The sequence below is a fragment of the Rhea americana genome, unplaced genomic scaffold (assembly GCF_003343005.1).
Source record: "Rhea americana isolate MKP2758 unplaced genomic scaffold, rheAme1 scaffold_289, whole genome shotgun sequence".
NCBI classification, from domain to species: Eukaryota; Metazoa; Chordata; class Aves; order Rheiformes; family Rheidae; genus Rhea; species Rhea americana.
In genome coordinates, this window is record NW_028186411.1 from 483,063 (window position 1) to 497,956 (window position 14,894).

General features: G+C 42.9%; 1 protein-coding gene across 1 annotated transcript in view; it reads left to right on the forward strand.

Moving 5' to 3' along the window:
- Nucleotides 1–400: 400 nt before the first annotated feature.
- The window catches only part of SHLD1 (shieldin complex subunit 1), a 54,846-nt gene continuing 40,352 nt past the window's right edge, over nt 401–14,894 (forward strand). Inside the window, exon 1 of the mRNA XM_085308976.1 lies at nt 401–803. The gene's annotated coding sequence lies outside the window, so the exon portion shown is untranslated. The remainder of the gene's footprint in view (nt 804–14,894) is intronic.

The following is a 14,894-nucleotide window of genomic DNA, read 5'->3' on the forward strand; positions in this document are numbered from 1 at the left end:
TCTAGGTGTGTTGGTAGCAAAGGTGATAAAGTATCAGAAAGATGGAAGTGAAAGTCACCAAATATAAAATGACATCATTACATGGCTACTGTCATGGCTACTGTAAACAATTACCAAATTACAAAATGGAAAAGCATACTTCTGGATATTCCACTTTCTATAGTAGAAGCTTCAGTCATTGGCAAAAGATACTGATTTTCATGTGACAGTGTCTACCAGTAACTCAAATTGGCTTCAGATTAAACAACAGAAAACTTTCAAAAGTAACAGCTGGGAATACAATACTGCAGAGATGAGATTTGAATTAGAAATAAAACACCTTGTAATCTAGTAGTAAGAATGGTCTTCATGGTGCCTAAACATGATTTGCTTTTTTAATCTAGGCTATTTTATGGTTTCTGAAGTGGAAGGGATGTAAGATTTGTTCTTTATATAGATGCTTCACAATGAAACCAAGTATTGCATCGTCAGTGCCTAAATTGGCCATAGTTGATTCCAGRTGTGATTTTTTTGTTGTTGTTTTTGTTATGTATGTAGTATTCTGAGACCCCCTAGCTCTGTCTGTGTGCCAACTACAAGGCAGTAGTTCTCCAGCCATTTGTATGAAACCATCCTGTGTTCTTACAATCTCTTTTAGGTTGTATCTGAAATTAAACCCAAGACTTTCCACGCTTCTTTCAAAGACATGAACAACAGCAGTTGTGGAGTATAACATGGATAATGTTGATTTTTTTTTTCATGTGAGCAACAGGAGCAGCTGACCCAGCACAAGGAGATGATGAGTTTCCTGTGACCACAGGCAGGTATGACTCTTATCTGGTATGGTTCAAAAGTCCCCTGTCAAAGGTCTGGCTTTAAATGAAATGTGCAACTGAATATTAAGCTCTGCCAAATAACAATAATAATTGTTTAAGTGCTTCCTTCAGATAGTGTGGGTCAGGGCTAGCGATAATGCTGGGGAGCAGTGAGGTGGTGCCCCACGTTCCCACAGGGTTTGGAAGGACACTGGTTCTCCAAGTGCCCATGAGGACATCAGGGTGCCCGAGGGGGCTGGAGCTCTACTTCCAGATTCARCTTTTCTTGATACATGCCTATACTGAATACACTCATATGGAGGAAGTAAGTGGGAAGCCTTCAAACACAGTTGGGGACAAAAGTTAGCTTTTCCTGTCCTCTCTTGATCTTTTYTCTGCCATCAGCAGCACATCCCAGTGATGAAGAAGATATTTGTGCTTACTCTCAGTTTCAGTTATTGATATGAAATTCTTTAAAAGCACAGACTCATRTCTCCATGAATGATATTTCATACTTTTTATGCTTATTAAATAGATATCAGATTCTCCCTAGGGCAAGCAGTGCTTAGTCTGAGGAGAAACTAAGGTTGTCTGTGGCCTGAGCCAGTCCAACACCTGTCTACCTCAATCTGGCTTCACTACGCCGCTCCTGCATTCCTCCCTACCCTTTTTATTTTCTCTGGTCCATGCCTAACCTTGCACTGAGCCATRCATTTCCCTAAGCTGTCAGAAAGCTTCTGGTCCCCCCCTCTCCCCCCCCATTAAGTAAGTTTTGTGTTGGGTTGATGGGCTGAAACAACTCAAAGCTGGGTTGGGTGAAGGTTAGAGCTGACTTGGCACAAGGGAGGACATCAGCAGCTGTCCTCAGCAGTTAAAACTGCTTCGGCTGCCAGGGAAGTGCTTGAGACAATGAAGTTGTAGGAAAAGCAGTGCAGAGACAGATCTATTACTTGAGGTTTAAAATAGAGGTAGACAKTGGTGAGTGACCTTAAATAGGACTTAAATAGAGAAACAGGAGACTATGTATTGGTTACTTTGCACTTGCTTTTTCCTCCTAGCTGCCTCTGTCATGCTCAACAGATAGCTCTTGTAAGARCTATTAAATGGGCCTATTAAATTAATTCAATTAATTAAAATTTATTTTAAATGACTTAAAAATGACCAAAACAAAGTTTTTAAGGCTAATAAGATACAAACCAGTAAAATCGTTGGAGCAATTCTGAATCTCATTCTGGTTGCTAGAAGAAGGAAGTAAGAGCTCCCATCTCCTAACTTAGGAGAAAGGAAGGAAATATGGATGTATGTAACTTTAAAGAAAATAAYGTAACTTGTTTTGTAAATCTAGATACACTGGTAAGTAGGTGTTATGACAGCTGTGTCTGACAGTTCTCCTCAGTGGCTGTTTTCACATGAAGCTACTCAGAAGTTTGCCATTCACATTTTAGTAAAGCTTTAAACATTAATTAGAACAAACACTATGAAAATGCAAGATTGGTGATTAAAAATGACACACCATACAACTGAACAATGCATAACCTTTTTATAATAACAGTAGAAACTGGTTTATCAGGTTCATCCCAAATATTTAAAGGGTGAATAAATTTTCAAAATAGTACAAAATCTATTGGAATACTGGCTGCTTTTCTTGCCAGAAGAAGTTACAGGACTAACATGATAGCAAAATAAAGGTTGCAAAATCTAGGTAAAAGATAGCTGGCTCTTGAGATCTCACTTGTCTGGTGGCTGTGAATGCCCTTTTCTGTGATTCACAGACAAGCACGGAAAATCTCCCAGGCTGTGCTCAGCATGGAGGCTGAAAGAGGTCAAGGTGCGCCCGAGGACAGGGCTTATCCCAGCCAGCGTTCCAGGGCAGCACAAATAAAGCTATGGACAGGCTAGACAGAGGACTGATAGGTTTAACTAAAACATACGGCACGCTGYTTCGTTGGTGCTGGCCGCTCGGCTAGGAATAGTATACCTGCTGTTCCTGCTCCAGTTGTCTTCTCAGGACCTGATGGGGGCCAGGGAAATCAGGGGAAATAAGGGTGAAAATCTTGGGTGGGAAAGGTTCACAATGCTAAAGAGATGTGACCATCAGCCACTTGAAGATTTAAGTTGCATGAGTTATGCTAGAAGGCAGAAAATACCTTCTTATATCTTTATGTAGCATTGGATTGCAACATTGCGCCTTGCATTTCTGCAGACTGTAAGACCTTCCATTGATTTTAAGGGCTGTAATCTGGAGCTCCTACCAATTTTGCTGCCAATTACCTCTAGTGGAGAGATTGTGTTTTGCGGAGGTGTGCAGTTCTGTAAACTCCACCTACTTCCAGGATAGAAAAGCATTTGCCTTTAAAATCTGCCTTTAAAATGGTGTTGAATTATGGCCAGTTATGCACTGCATTACAAAAGCTTTTATGTTCTGAAAGTACATTTTAAAAGTGTTAGCATGAGGAGTGGAAATGAATWCTTGATCACCAGTAAGATCTATTTTAGTTTCAGTGGTAAGCCTGTAGCATTTCCCTTTTGTATTCCAGAGCGAGATGCAGCTGCAATTATTTCTGTCTTTTTCTTTCAGAGTACCGCTCCACTAAAAATTATACTCCTTAAAAATCTAACCAATTTTTAACATTTAAGACAAAACAGTGTTCGAATATGCTAGAGACCCTTAAGGTAAATTGTATCAAGGGATCATATCTCACAGAAGGACTTTTTGAAGACTAAACATTCTCATCTTTACTCAGTGGACATATTTGGCTAGAATGACCAGACTCAAACAACCAAAGTGTATGTGATCTTTTGGTGGACTTCTTGTTTTGGGTCAGGACTCAGTGCAAATCCGCTAAGGTTTTTAGACCCCGATTGAAAGGAGGAGTCTAGCTGTTTTTGGGCATGGATATTAAAAAGCACTTCCAAAATCCCTTTTTTTCCTCCCAAGATCTGAAATACTGGAAGTAGTGCTTTGAACAAAGCCTGTTCTCKGACAGGGAATGCCCGTGCCTCAACAAGCTGTTTTATTAGCTTCCTAATTCCTTTCTCCCACAGATCTTCTRTAAGGGATCCTGAAACAAGGCAAGGGCTGGGCTGAATTAAATCATAGTAGTTGAAAAGACTGTAAATGATCCATTTAAAACATGAAAGGAAAACCAGCAGTTAGAAAGAAAAAAAAAGGGGGGGGGGATTCCTGGAAAAAATAGGCACTGGGAAAGTTTACAATTAAAAGCCAAAGCAAGGGGAACTGATCTCACTGTGTTGTGGCTACTCAGACTCTTTCCTGTTTACTTGTGTTTATTCTGATTTAAAGGTTTGGAGCATGTTACAAAACAGTATTTTCTCATCAAAATAAGGAGTTACGGCTTATTTTGTCAAATAATTTCACATGCAGCAGATGTTTTTTCCACAAATGCATATCCAGAAATTGCCTTTTGTTTCATTAAAGGATGTATTTTAGAAAATACAGAAAAAAAACAAAGATACCTTGTTTTTCTCAACTCATACATTTGAACAAAATGACTTCACAGCTCAAATGTTTTTATATTTATTAAGTGAATYAAAACACTTCTTAAAGGAGTGTTTTAAAACAGTTCCATCATCTACAGGATTTTATTTTAAAAATTGGTTTCATGTTGAGGCTTTCCCTCAGTGGCCACATGCATGAGTCTGTCTTTTCTGTCCTAATTGCCCATCCCATGAGCCCTCGGACATGAAGATCCAGGAGATCCTTGCACCTTTGTCAATATTAGCTGAGAATAGATAGAGTCAAAATGTACTGGGAAGCAGAACAGGGACAGACAGACACAGAGCTTAGCCATATAAACCTTAGAAAAACAGGCTAAAAAATAACATATACTACATGAAAAGCAAAATTAGCACTCACTGAGAAGRTATCAGGCAGAATGACTTCCACAGAATAACAGTGAGCTCCTGCAAAAAATGTATGTCATGGGGCTTCAATGACATTGTCACCTTTGTTCGCCCAGCAGAGATAGGGTACAATCTCAGCCTTATCTTTTTAGACATTAGCTCTGTTTAAAAGTAAAACCATGGTTTCACAGTAAGAACATTTTTGCTCATAAGCTCAGGAAGCAGTGCAACATTATGACTCATGGCCATCCCAACATCATTGTCTGCCTATTTCTAAACATTAATTAATGGCTCTAATATCATATTTTGTTTACTCTGTGTCTTATCCAGGACTTCCTYCTGCAGCCATTAATTATGCTGTAATCCTTGTTTTCAGTAGGACTGTTTGCATGACTGAGGATTATTCACGTGAATAAATTATTAACTGTAGAGCGTATGTACARGTCCCCTACACATACTCCACTCAGCAATTCTCGTTTCAGAAGTAATTAGTTACTCGTTGATGGCCTGATTCAGCAYTGATAATACTTTAATACTGCTGTCTTTCGTCCTCTGAGATATAGTGATGATTTTTCCACTGAATGCCTCTTTCCTGGAAGATGAGGGTTGGGCAAATTGTGGAAACAGCCCTCACAGGGTGTTGTCACAGGCAAGAAAGGGCCCTACACTGTTCCAGGTCAGCAAAGCTGACAAGACCAACCTGAGACRTTATGTGCTTGAAATTTAGCATATTCTTACTTTTTCACTGAATCATGGACCTTTATGCTTAAGTATAGCGCTCTACACTGTTGTCGGAGGAAGCGGTGGCAATTTCCAGAGGGCCATGCTCAGCACTCTGTGGTCCTTGCTCACATTCATATGTCATTTATGCCCTTTCTCYGTAATATCTCAGGCAGAACTCGCACTGTGGATTTGAGAGGACCACAGCAAAGACAACTGGAACATGAAATTATAGAGCCATTCGTCTCCTTCATTGTGCTTTCCCCAAAAGACTGCCAAGGTGAGGCTTGCAGGCCTGCCCTTCTCCCAAGGGGCGCTAGAACAATAATTCACCTGGCACAAAGACCCGCTTCATCAAGCAGCTTCYAAACCTTTCCCAAGAAGCACGTTAAGGCATGAAGTTCATATCTTTTTTCCAGCAACAGATTTGAATCATTTGATTAATACTACAGAGGGCTGGTGATCAGCTAATGCCAACTGCACCACAGCCTGCGGCTTCGTTGTCACGTGCTGATGGTGACRATTGTCAGGTGCACCTGCCAGCCAGGCCTGGTCTCTCGGCACACGCCCAGTGCCAAGATAAGGCACAGAAGCATCATGCAAATATATTGCTTTGATTCAGAGTTTTGCAACACTGCCCAATGTCAAAGATTAAAACACCTTTGGAAGAGTGGAGCTCTGCTCTGCCAAACATCCTTTTTGTAGTCAACTGGGGACATGGTACTATTTGTGGAAAGCTGAAGGGATTAAGCTGAGACTAGGGCTCTGACACCACAAGGATGGGCCACTTCTGGGAAACCAGGAGAACTAATGACCCCCTCACCTCCAGGACACAGAAAAGATGCAAAATAGTAGTGCTTAAATTTAACACTAGCGTAAGCCATGTTATTCACGATTAATACAGAAAATAGAAACAGCACATTCTTTCTTAGACCTTAACTCTGTATGTTCTGATGTCTGGATGCTTGATTTCTCAACTTGCAAACACCATAAACATAAACTGGTTTGTGAGCAGTAAAGTATTTTTTTTATAGCAACTGACTGTATTTGAAAAGCAAGAGGAAGTAATTATCATTGCTTATATAAGCCATTACCTTGCAGCTACTGTGCAACTATGTTCTTGGATCACAGAATCATAGACTTGTTGAGGTTGGAAGGGATCTGTGGAGATCATCTAGTCCAACCCCTCTGCTCAAGCAGGGTCACCTAGAGCATGTCAGACAGGGTTGCATCCAGGTGGGGTTTTGAATATCTCCAGAGAAGGAGACTCCGCAACCTCTCTGGGCAACCTGTGCCAGTGCTCTGTGAAGCACAGTGAAGAAATTCCTCCTAATATTCAGATGGAACTTGTGTTTCAGTTTGTGCCTGTTGCCTCTTGTCCTGTCACATGGGACAACTGAAAAGAGTTCGACCCCATCCCCTTGACTCCCTCCTTTCAGATATTTGTAGACATTGATAAGATCACCTCCCAGTCGTCTTTTCTCTGGGCTGGACAGGCCCAGCTCTCACAGCTGTTCCTCAGAGGGCAGGTGCTCCAGCCCTCTGATCATCTTCATAGCCCTACACTGGACTCTACAGTAGCTCCACGTCTCTGTTGTCCTGGGGAGCCCAGAACTGGACTCAGGACTCGAGATGAGGCCTCCCCAGGGCTGAGTAGAGGGTCAGGATCACCTCCCTCGACCTGCTGGCAACACTTTTCCTAATGCAGCCCAGGAGACCATTGGCCTTCTTGGCCACAAGGGCACATTGCTGGCTCATGGTTAACTTGCTGTCCACCAGCACTCCTAGGTCCTTCTCTGCAGAGCTGCTCTCCAGCAGGTCAGCCCCCAGCTTGTACTGGTGCCTAGGGTTATTCCTCCCCAGGTGCACGACCTTGCACTTGTCCTTGTTGAAGCTCATGAGGTTCCTCTCTGCCCAGCTCTCCAGCCTGTCCAGGTCTCTCTGAATGGCAGCACAGCCCTCGGGTGTATCAGTTTGGTATCATCAGCAAACGTGCTGAGGAGGTACTCTGTCCCTTCATCCAGATCATTGAGGAGGTTGAACGAGACTGGACCCAGTACTGAGCCCTGGAGGACACCGCTAGCCACAGGCCTCCAACTAGACTCCACGCCACTGATGACAACCCTCTGAGCTCTGGCCTTCAGCTAGTTCTCAATCCGCCTCACTTTCCATTCATCTAGCCCACACTTCCTGAGCTTATCTATGAGGATGTTGCAGGAGACAGTGTCAAAAGCCTTGCTGAAGACAAGGTACAAAACATCCACTGCTCTCCCCTCATCTACCCAGCCAGTCACTCCATCAGAGAAGGCTCTCAGATTGGTTAAGCAGGATTTCCCTTTGGGGAATCCATGCTGCCTACTCCTGATCACCTTCTTTTCCTCCATAGGTCTGGAGATGACATCCAGAATGAGCTGTTCCATCTCCTTTCCAGGGGTGGAGGTGAGGCTGACTGGCCTATAGTTGCCTGGGCCCTCCTTCTTGCCCTTCTGGAAGACCAGAGTGACGCTGGCTTTCTTCCAGTCCTCAGGCACCTCTCCAGTTCTCCAGGACCTTTCAAAGACGATGGAGAGCGGCCTGGCAACAACATCCGCCAGCTCCCTCAGTACCCATGGGTGCATCCCATCCGGGCCCATGGATTTGTGGATGTSTAGCCTGCCCAGAAGGTCTCTAATCCTTTCCTCCTCAACCAAAGGGAAGTCTGCCCTTCTCCAGACTTTCTCCCTCACGTCCAGGCTCTGGGATTCATGGGGGCTGCCCTTAGCAGTGAAAACTGAAGCAGAGGAGGCATTCGGTAATTCTGCCTTCTCTGGATCCCTTGTCACCAGGGCCCCCGCCCCATTCGGTAGCAGGCCCACATTTTCCCCAGTCCTCCTCTTGCTGCTGATGTATTTGAAGAAGCCCTTCCTGTTGTCCTTGACATCCCTTGCCAGACTCAATTCCAGCTGGGCCTTAGCCTTCCTCRCYGCATCTCTACGTGCTCTGGCTGCATTCCTGTAATTCTCCCAAGTAGCCTGTCCCCTCTTCCACATTCTATGTACTTTCTTCTTCTATTTGAGTTTTACCAGGAGCTCCTTGCTCTCCCATGCAGGTCTCCTGCCCCCTTTGCTTGACTTCTTACTCACAGAGATGCACTGATTGTGATCTTGGAGGAAGTTATGCTTGAATATTAACCAGCTCTCCTGGACCCCCCTTCCTTCTAGGGCCTTAACCCATGGGATTCCTCCAAGTAGGTGCCTGAAGAGGCCAGAGTCCACTCTCCTGAAGTCCAGAGTTGTGATCCTACTTATTGTCCTGCTTCCTCCATGTAGGATCCTGAATTCCACCATCTCATGGTCACTGCAGCCAAGGCTGCCTCCAACCTTTACATCTCCAACCAGACCTTCTTTGTTTGTTAGCACAAGGTCCAGCAGCACACCTCTCCTCATTGGCTCCTTCACCACTTGTGTCAAAAAGTTATCATCAATGCACTGCAGGAGCCTCCTGAAATAATCGGTGTTTTATAACAGGCTGCATTTTTTTTTCCTTCTAAAGTGTCTCAACTCCGTGTCTTGTATTTGTTGCAGCATGAAAAATCTTGCGCAAAGGCAGATAAAATCTTAGAAGTTGGGAAACATGTGAAGCAATATGATTGTTTGTAAGCAGCTGTGTTTGTCTTTAATCATATTCATACTGCAGTGAATAGACAGGCCTTATTATTTGCCCTGACACAAAATGCCAGGGAATACTTTGCACTGCTAAATTATATGTAGCATTATAACAACACTATCTGGGATAAGGATAGTGAAGAAAGCTTCCCATAATGTTTCTAAATTTGCCTACCTTGACAGTTACTTTGCTTGAGCTCTTCAGTTATTCAGTTATTCAGGTATTCAAAGCATGAAATACCTGGTCAAATCCTAAATTCACTTGTGAGGAAATAAGTGGCTTTTATATCAGTGCACTTTTCACRAACAGATCAGCTAAGCACATCACTTTTTGGCCAGTGGGGTGGCACAGGGTCATCGAAAACCAGAAGAAGCTTCTTGACTGTTGCTGAATAGGAGCTGCGAAGTCAGTGCTGGCAGGGTCCAATGGCATTAGCTTGGTGCTCCTCCAGTTATCTGTGTGGATGATCCCGAGATTTGGGCCAGCAGTCAGATATGTGCAATGAGGAACAGAGTAGATAATGAAGACTGAGGATGAAGAGGGAAGCTAAAATTTATACAGGGAAAGGAAAAAAAAAAAAAAAAACTTTCTTTGCTTTTGTTGTCTGGCTGCCCATTTTCAGAGTTCAGCTGCAAACAGTTAAGATCTAAAATTATGACCAGATCATTTATTTTATATCAATTTTCYAAAACTGTGGTAAAGGTTGAGACATCAAATTGAAGCACAGAGACATAACCTCAGCTACTGCTCCTTTGTATTCCTGCTGTGCAGAACAAAGACAACTATATTTATAAATAGATTTTCTCATCCTGACTAATGTTTTTGCAAGTGCATACTCCCTAGCCCAGGAAACAGTTGCTGTGTGCTCTGCTCCCTTCTCTTCAGAAGGGAATTAAGCTTCTGATCTGCTTAGGTGGAAATGGAGGGGGAAAACTGATTTCAACCAATTATGTGTCTTTTGGCACCAAAAATCACCTGCAATCTAATGAGTCTGGCCCTTAGTGCAAAGTCCTGCCATATGGCACCCAGCACTTGGATTAGCAGCCTTGATGAAGTTAATAAACACATGAGAAGTAAGACCATAAAGTAATTTCCATGGCAAACACAATTCTGTCTTCATGAACACACCAAAGTTAGACTAAGGATAGGAAAAATCTCTTCTTGCTCAAATCAAGCTCCTGGTCTGGTCTGAGTTCCTCTAGGCAGGTTTTTATGCATAAGCAAGACATGAAATCCGGAGCTCAAAGTTTATGAAGCACTGTATCACCAGCTGAGTCCAAATCAGTTCACAGAAACCAAAGCAAATTATGATCTTGCAGCTGAGCACTACATCCTTGTTTAGGTTGCTCCGTGGCTAAGGATCACTGTGCAAAAAACAAGGCACAAATTCCTGCTGTGCAAATCACAGCCTAATGTTTTCTTGGCAACTTAGATCGCCTCCTTTCTGGAAGGCTAGAGTTGCACATCCTTGGGATTTGACTAGAAGGCAGCCTGTTCCCAGGTGGAAAATAAATGTTCAGACCTTCATGAATCTGGTTGTTTTAAGGGTATCTCTCAACTCCATTTTCGGCAGGGAAAACAACACATGCTGTCCTGTCATAGTCAACTCCCTCTCTTCTCCCCCCCAAGCCTGGAAGGGGTTAATGAAATGTGGCCCTGCCCTGCAGAACCTGATTTGGGCAAGGGAGGCTTGCAGGATAATRCAAAAAGGAAGAGAGTTAATAGAAGTGTCTCCAGGTGGGTTAGTGGTTATAAATAGCTTGAGCCTTGGGGGAAGCTTTTGCTTYCTGCAGCTTGGTCTGACTGTGGGCTTTGCTGCAGATAAAGTACAAGGTGCTTGCAGAGAAGAGCGTGAAAAATGCGAGTCCTGCGTGGTGGAGAAGATAGGCTGGCTTCTTACAGTAGTCCAATCTACCTGTTTTATTTTGAGTCTGGCTGATGTTTTGATTCCCCTTAGAGAGGGATGGTCCCCCTGCAAGGGAATGACCCTAAATCTTGGAGAGGAATGAGTTGGGGCTCTGGAGGAGAGGGGTAAGTGCTCCCTGCCAGGTGGGCTTGGGAAGTTCAGGTTGGGTGCTGGGGAGAGCTTTTTTGGGGGAAGGAGTGCAGCCCTGGGTGTGTGTGGGGTGGTGCCTGGGAGGTGGGGAACTTCCTTTCTTGGAGGTTTTTCAAGCATATGCTATGCCAAGCTGTGGTTGAGCCCCTCCAGCCCTGCTTAGGGAGCAGAGAGTCAGACCAGAGGCTTCCAGAGGTCCCTTCTGACCAAATACTTGCATGATGGTAACTCTCTAGGAAAAACAATTAAAACTGGGATCTTGTATGTCAGCATGAGCTACAAGAAGACCTAGAACAGGGCATGTGGATTTGTGACTGCCAAGRCTTGTGAGCATGTGCAGTGGGAGGAAGGTCTTGCTAACATGTAATGTCTTAGCCCTTGACTCAGAAGAAATTAATACTTACAATAATTTGGACAGGTTATATTACTTCTGGAGATAGTGTTCAACTTCTGGATGGACACAATACAGTATTTAGGGCCTATTCTGGGTTTAACTTTGACCAAAAAGTTATAGTTAAGTGCAGTTTAAAAAGTTAGTTGTAACAGTGTTATTAGATTGCTAGTCTCCTTGGTGTTGAGTATAATGAATAAATGATTATTTCATGGCATAGAAGTGAATTATACCTGAAATAAGAAAGCATGCTTAGGCTAAAGATTTCAATGTAGTTAGATATCTTGAACAGGAGAATGTGTAAACAATATCTCACTTGACCTTTTTTGAATTGCTTAATTAGAAATGTGCTAGGCCTTKAAAACAGTGTTTGAAGAAAAGGGAGCGTTATGGAAGCAGCATGTTACTAGGTGATAACTGTGTGCTAGTCTTTGGTTGCAAGAGGATAGAGCAGGTCTGTGACTGTCAAAGAATGGCACAATACAAAAAAATGTATTTTCAAGGGGAAAACTTGGATGGTTTCTGCATCTCATAGCTATGCCAGGGATCTGGATGGAGAACTGCTCTTARTACTAATGTAAAAATCCCCTGCACTTTGATTCATATGCTCCTAAATGTACCATTAGCATTAAATAGTCTGGAGTTATTGAGATTATCTCATTCAGGACAAGCATCAATATTGATGTTTTTACTGCCAAGAGAGTGCTAGACTGCAGGAACAAGAGGCAGCTTCTATTCTCTCTAGTACAGGGGAAAAGGTCCCTGTTGTGACTTCATAGCTGTGATTTTAAATTTTCTTTCTGTGCTAAACACCAATGGCACTGAGGCCAGCACTGGAGAATGAAATACCCCTATATGTGCATAGGAGCTTTTGGTGAGGGGAGCATCCCCACTGGCTAAGAAGCATTAGATCCATGACTTGTGTRAAGCCTTTAAAATTATTTTTTTTCTTCCTCTTCCCTTGTTAGTTTTGATTAAAAATGATGCATAGAGGGGGGTATCTCTACTGCTGTGAGGGTTAAAGTTTGTGTTGAGCAATGTGCCCCCACTAACATAGGTGGGGAGGTCTCTCTTAAGCAGAAACGCTTTTAAGGGGCATTAAGAGAGGGGTAAATGGAGCTCATTCACTTCTGAGGCCTCCCCTGTACTAGTGCCCATGAATCATGCAGCTGATGCCAGCTCTGATGGCCAATGGTCTTGATGCTCTGCAGGGATATTCATCTAGCTTTTTTAAAGCTTTATCTGGTTATCTTTTGTTCTCACAAGACCTGATGTGGACTTGATATTTATGTAGATAGGAAGATAGTTAGGATTTCTATTCTGACCCATAACAGCTCCAGRCCTCTGACCCCACTGTGTCTGGCACTTAAGTTTAGCTGTGCTTCCTAAGCTTTGGGATACCTGACTTATGCTGGATTTTGAACAAGACTATTTTCCCATCATTTCCAAGTTTCCATCGGGGATATTCCATGTGTATTTTGTTTTTTSCTGCTGTTTTATGCCCATTATTTGCCTTTTGGTCCTTAGCAGTTTCTTGAATTTGTGATGAGTCTCATTTAACATCCTTTGCTATGGAAACTTGTATTAGTGCCAGGGAACTACTAAGCAAGTACCGAGGCAGAACTTAAGTGTGGGAGGGAAGCATCATGAGACATCRTGCTTATGAGGCAAGTGGGAGGTAGAATGTCTTTTGTGTGAAACCAAAATCTACATCAGTGCATTAAATCATATCAAACTTTATACCTAGTTCTTTCTCAGGTTCTTCTCACTCTGCAGTTTTGTTGCCTGGAGTATCTAAATGTTTGTSTTAATGTACCCAAGAAATGAGGAAATATTTTTCTAAAGGGATAATGAGGGTATTCTAGAGGAAAAAACCTGCTTTGCAAAGGCTGTCCTCTTCCTCAAAAACTGGTAGATGGGGACTAAGAGTGAGGGTGGAAGTGGAGGAAGGGACAATGCATGTATTGCTGAAACAGCTCCATCTTGCAAGAATCATGTAGCTGTCTTCTGTAAAATGCAACATGCTGTGCTCATGTAAAATAACTAGCTTCACTTTCTACCACTTCAAATGAATTTTTCATATGGGAAGCTGCTGTTTAGTGATTTAGGCTCCCTGATGGGAAGCTGCTGTTAAATKTTGGGAGTAATGGAAATTGCAGCTCTGCAGAGATGTTCCTTGCACCTAGCCCTCATGTTGTGTGGAGCGCATGCCTCTTGTGCAGCCCTAGCTAGCTGCCATGGGACTGATTCAACACAATAAGGTACTGGTAGGAGGAGTGCTGCTCCAGAGTAGCTGTTTCTTACTCAGTGACACCAAGATGTTAACTATATCATTGCTCTAGTTGCTGCCCTGAAAGGACAAATGAAAAAACCTACTTGACCCATTCAAGTTAAATATATCTGGCTTGTCTGTGACAGTTCTGCCAGAGCAGGCATAAGCATCTAATGTGCCATAATAACATGCTGGTTTATATTTCATAAAATATTGTGACACTGGAAAAGAAAATGTCAGACTTCCATGTGCTCAAAGTAGGAACTGCCTGTAGTCTAGCTTCAAGTGACATGTGCTGATGCGTATGTATCCAGGCTCCAGCTGTAGAAGTAAACAAGTCCTTTCCCCTTATAGGACAACTAGAGGAAAACTACATTCTTTCCAGTAAGAAGAAACCACAGTGCAAGAAAAATATATATTGTATAGAAACTATACCAGGCTTGCTTCCTGCATGTATAGATATGTGTGTATGTGTATATATACACACATAAATAAAAACTTGTTTCCATGTATGAAACAGACTTTAGGGGAAGAAAAGATTTTCCTTGCTTTCCCTTCTCCTGCTTTCCACGAGGGAGAGGAGAGTTGAAACTGCAAGAGGAATTTCTGCATACATGTCAGCATAACTTAGAATTTGGCCTGTGCATTAGGGCAACTAGTAATCTAGTTTAAAAAGTGCTGAGAGGACAGTATGCTAGGCTTGTACCACTTCTGAGACTGGCCTCTGCCTGGGGAGTTGGCTCTGTTCTTAGGGTAAAAGAAGTCAGCAACTACAGCTTTGGGGACCTCTGGGTTCTTTTTCCTTTTTTTGATGTCTCTGTTCCTGTGCCTGCCTGAGCCTAATCCTGTTTGTGATCTTGCGAGTTAGTAGAATATAAATGTGTGCAATACTCCTGCAGATCCAAGGGAACATTGAATGCTGAGTAATGAGAACATCAAAAGCCTTAAAGTAGTGAGGTATTCAGTGGGCATCAAACCATCTCTTAAAAATAGCTGATCTAAATTAAGGAGGGCACTCTCCTGAGAAGCAGTTAAGGAGCTTATACCTGGAAACTAAATACGGAGAATAGTGCTCTCTGCTTGGTATCTCTATTTTTAGACAACAAATAAGTCTAGGGCCAGAAGGCAGAGCCTTTTCTGTGCCTGCTCACA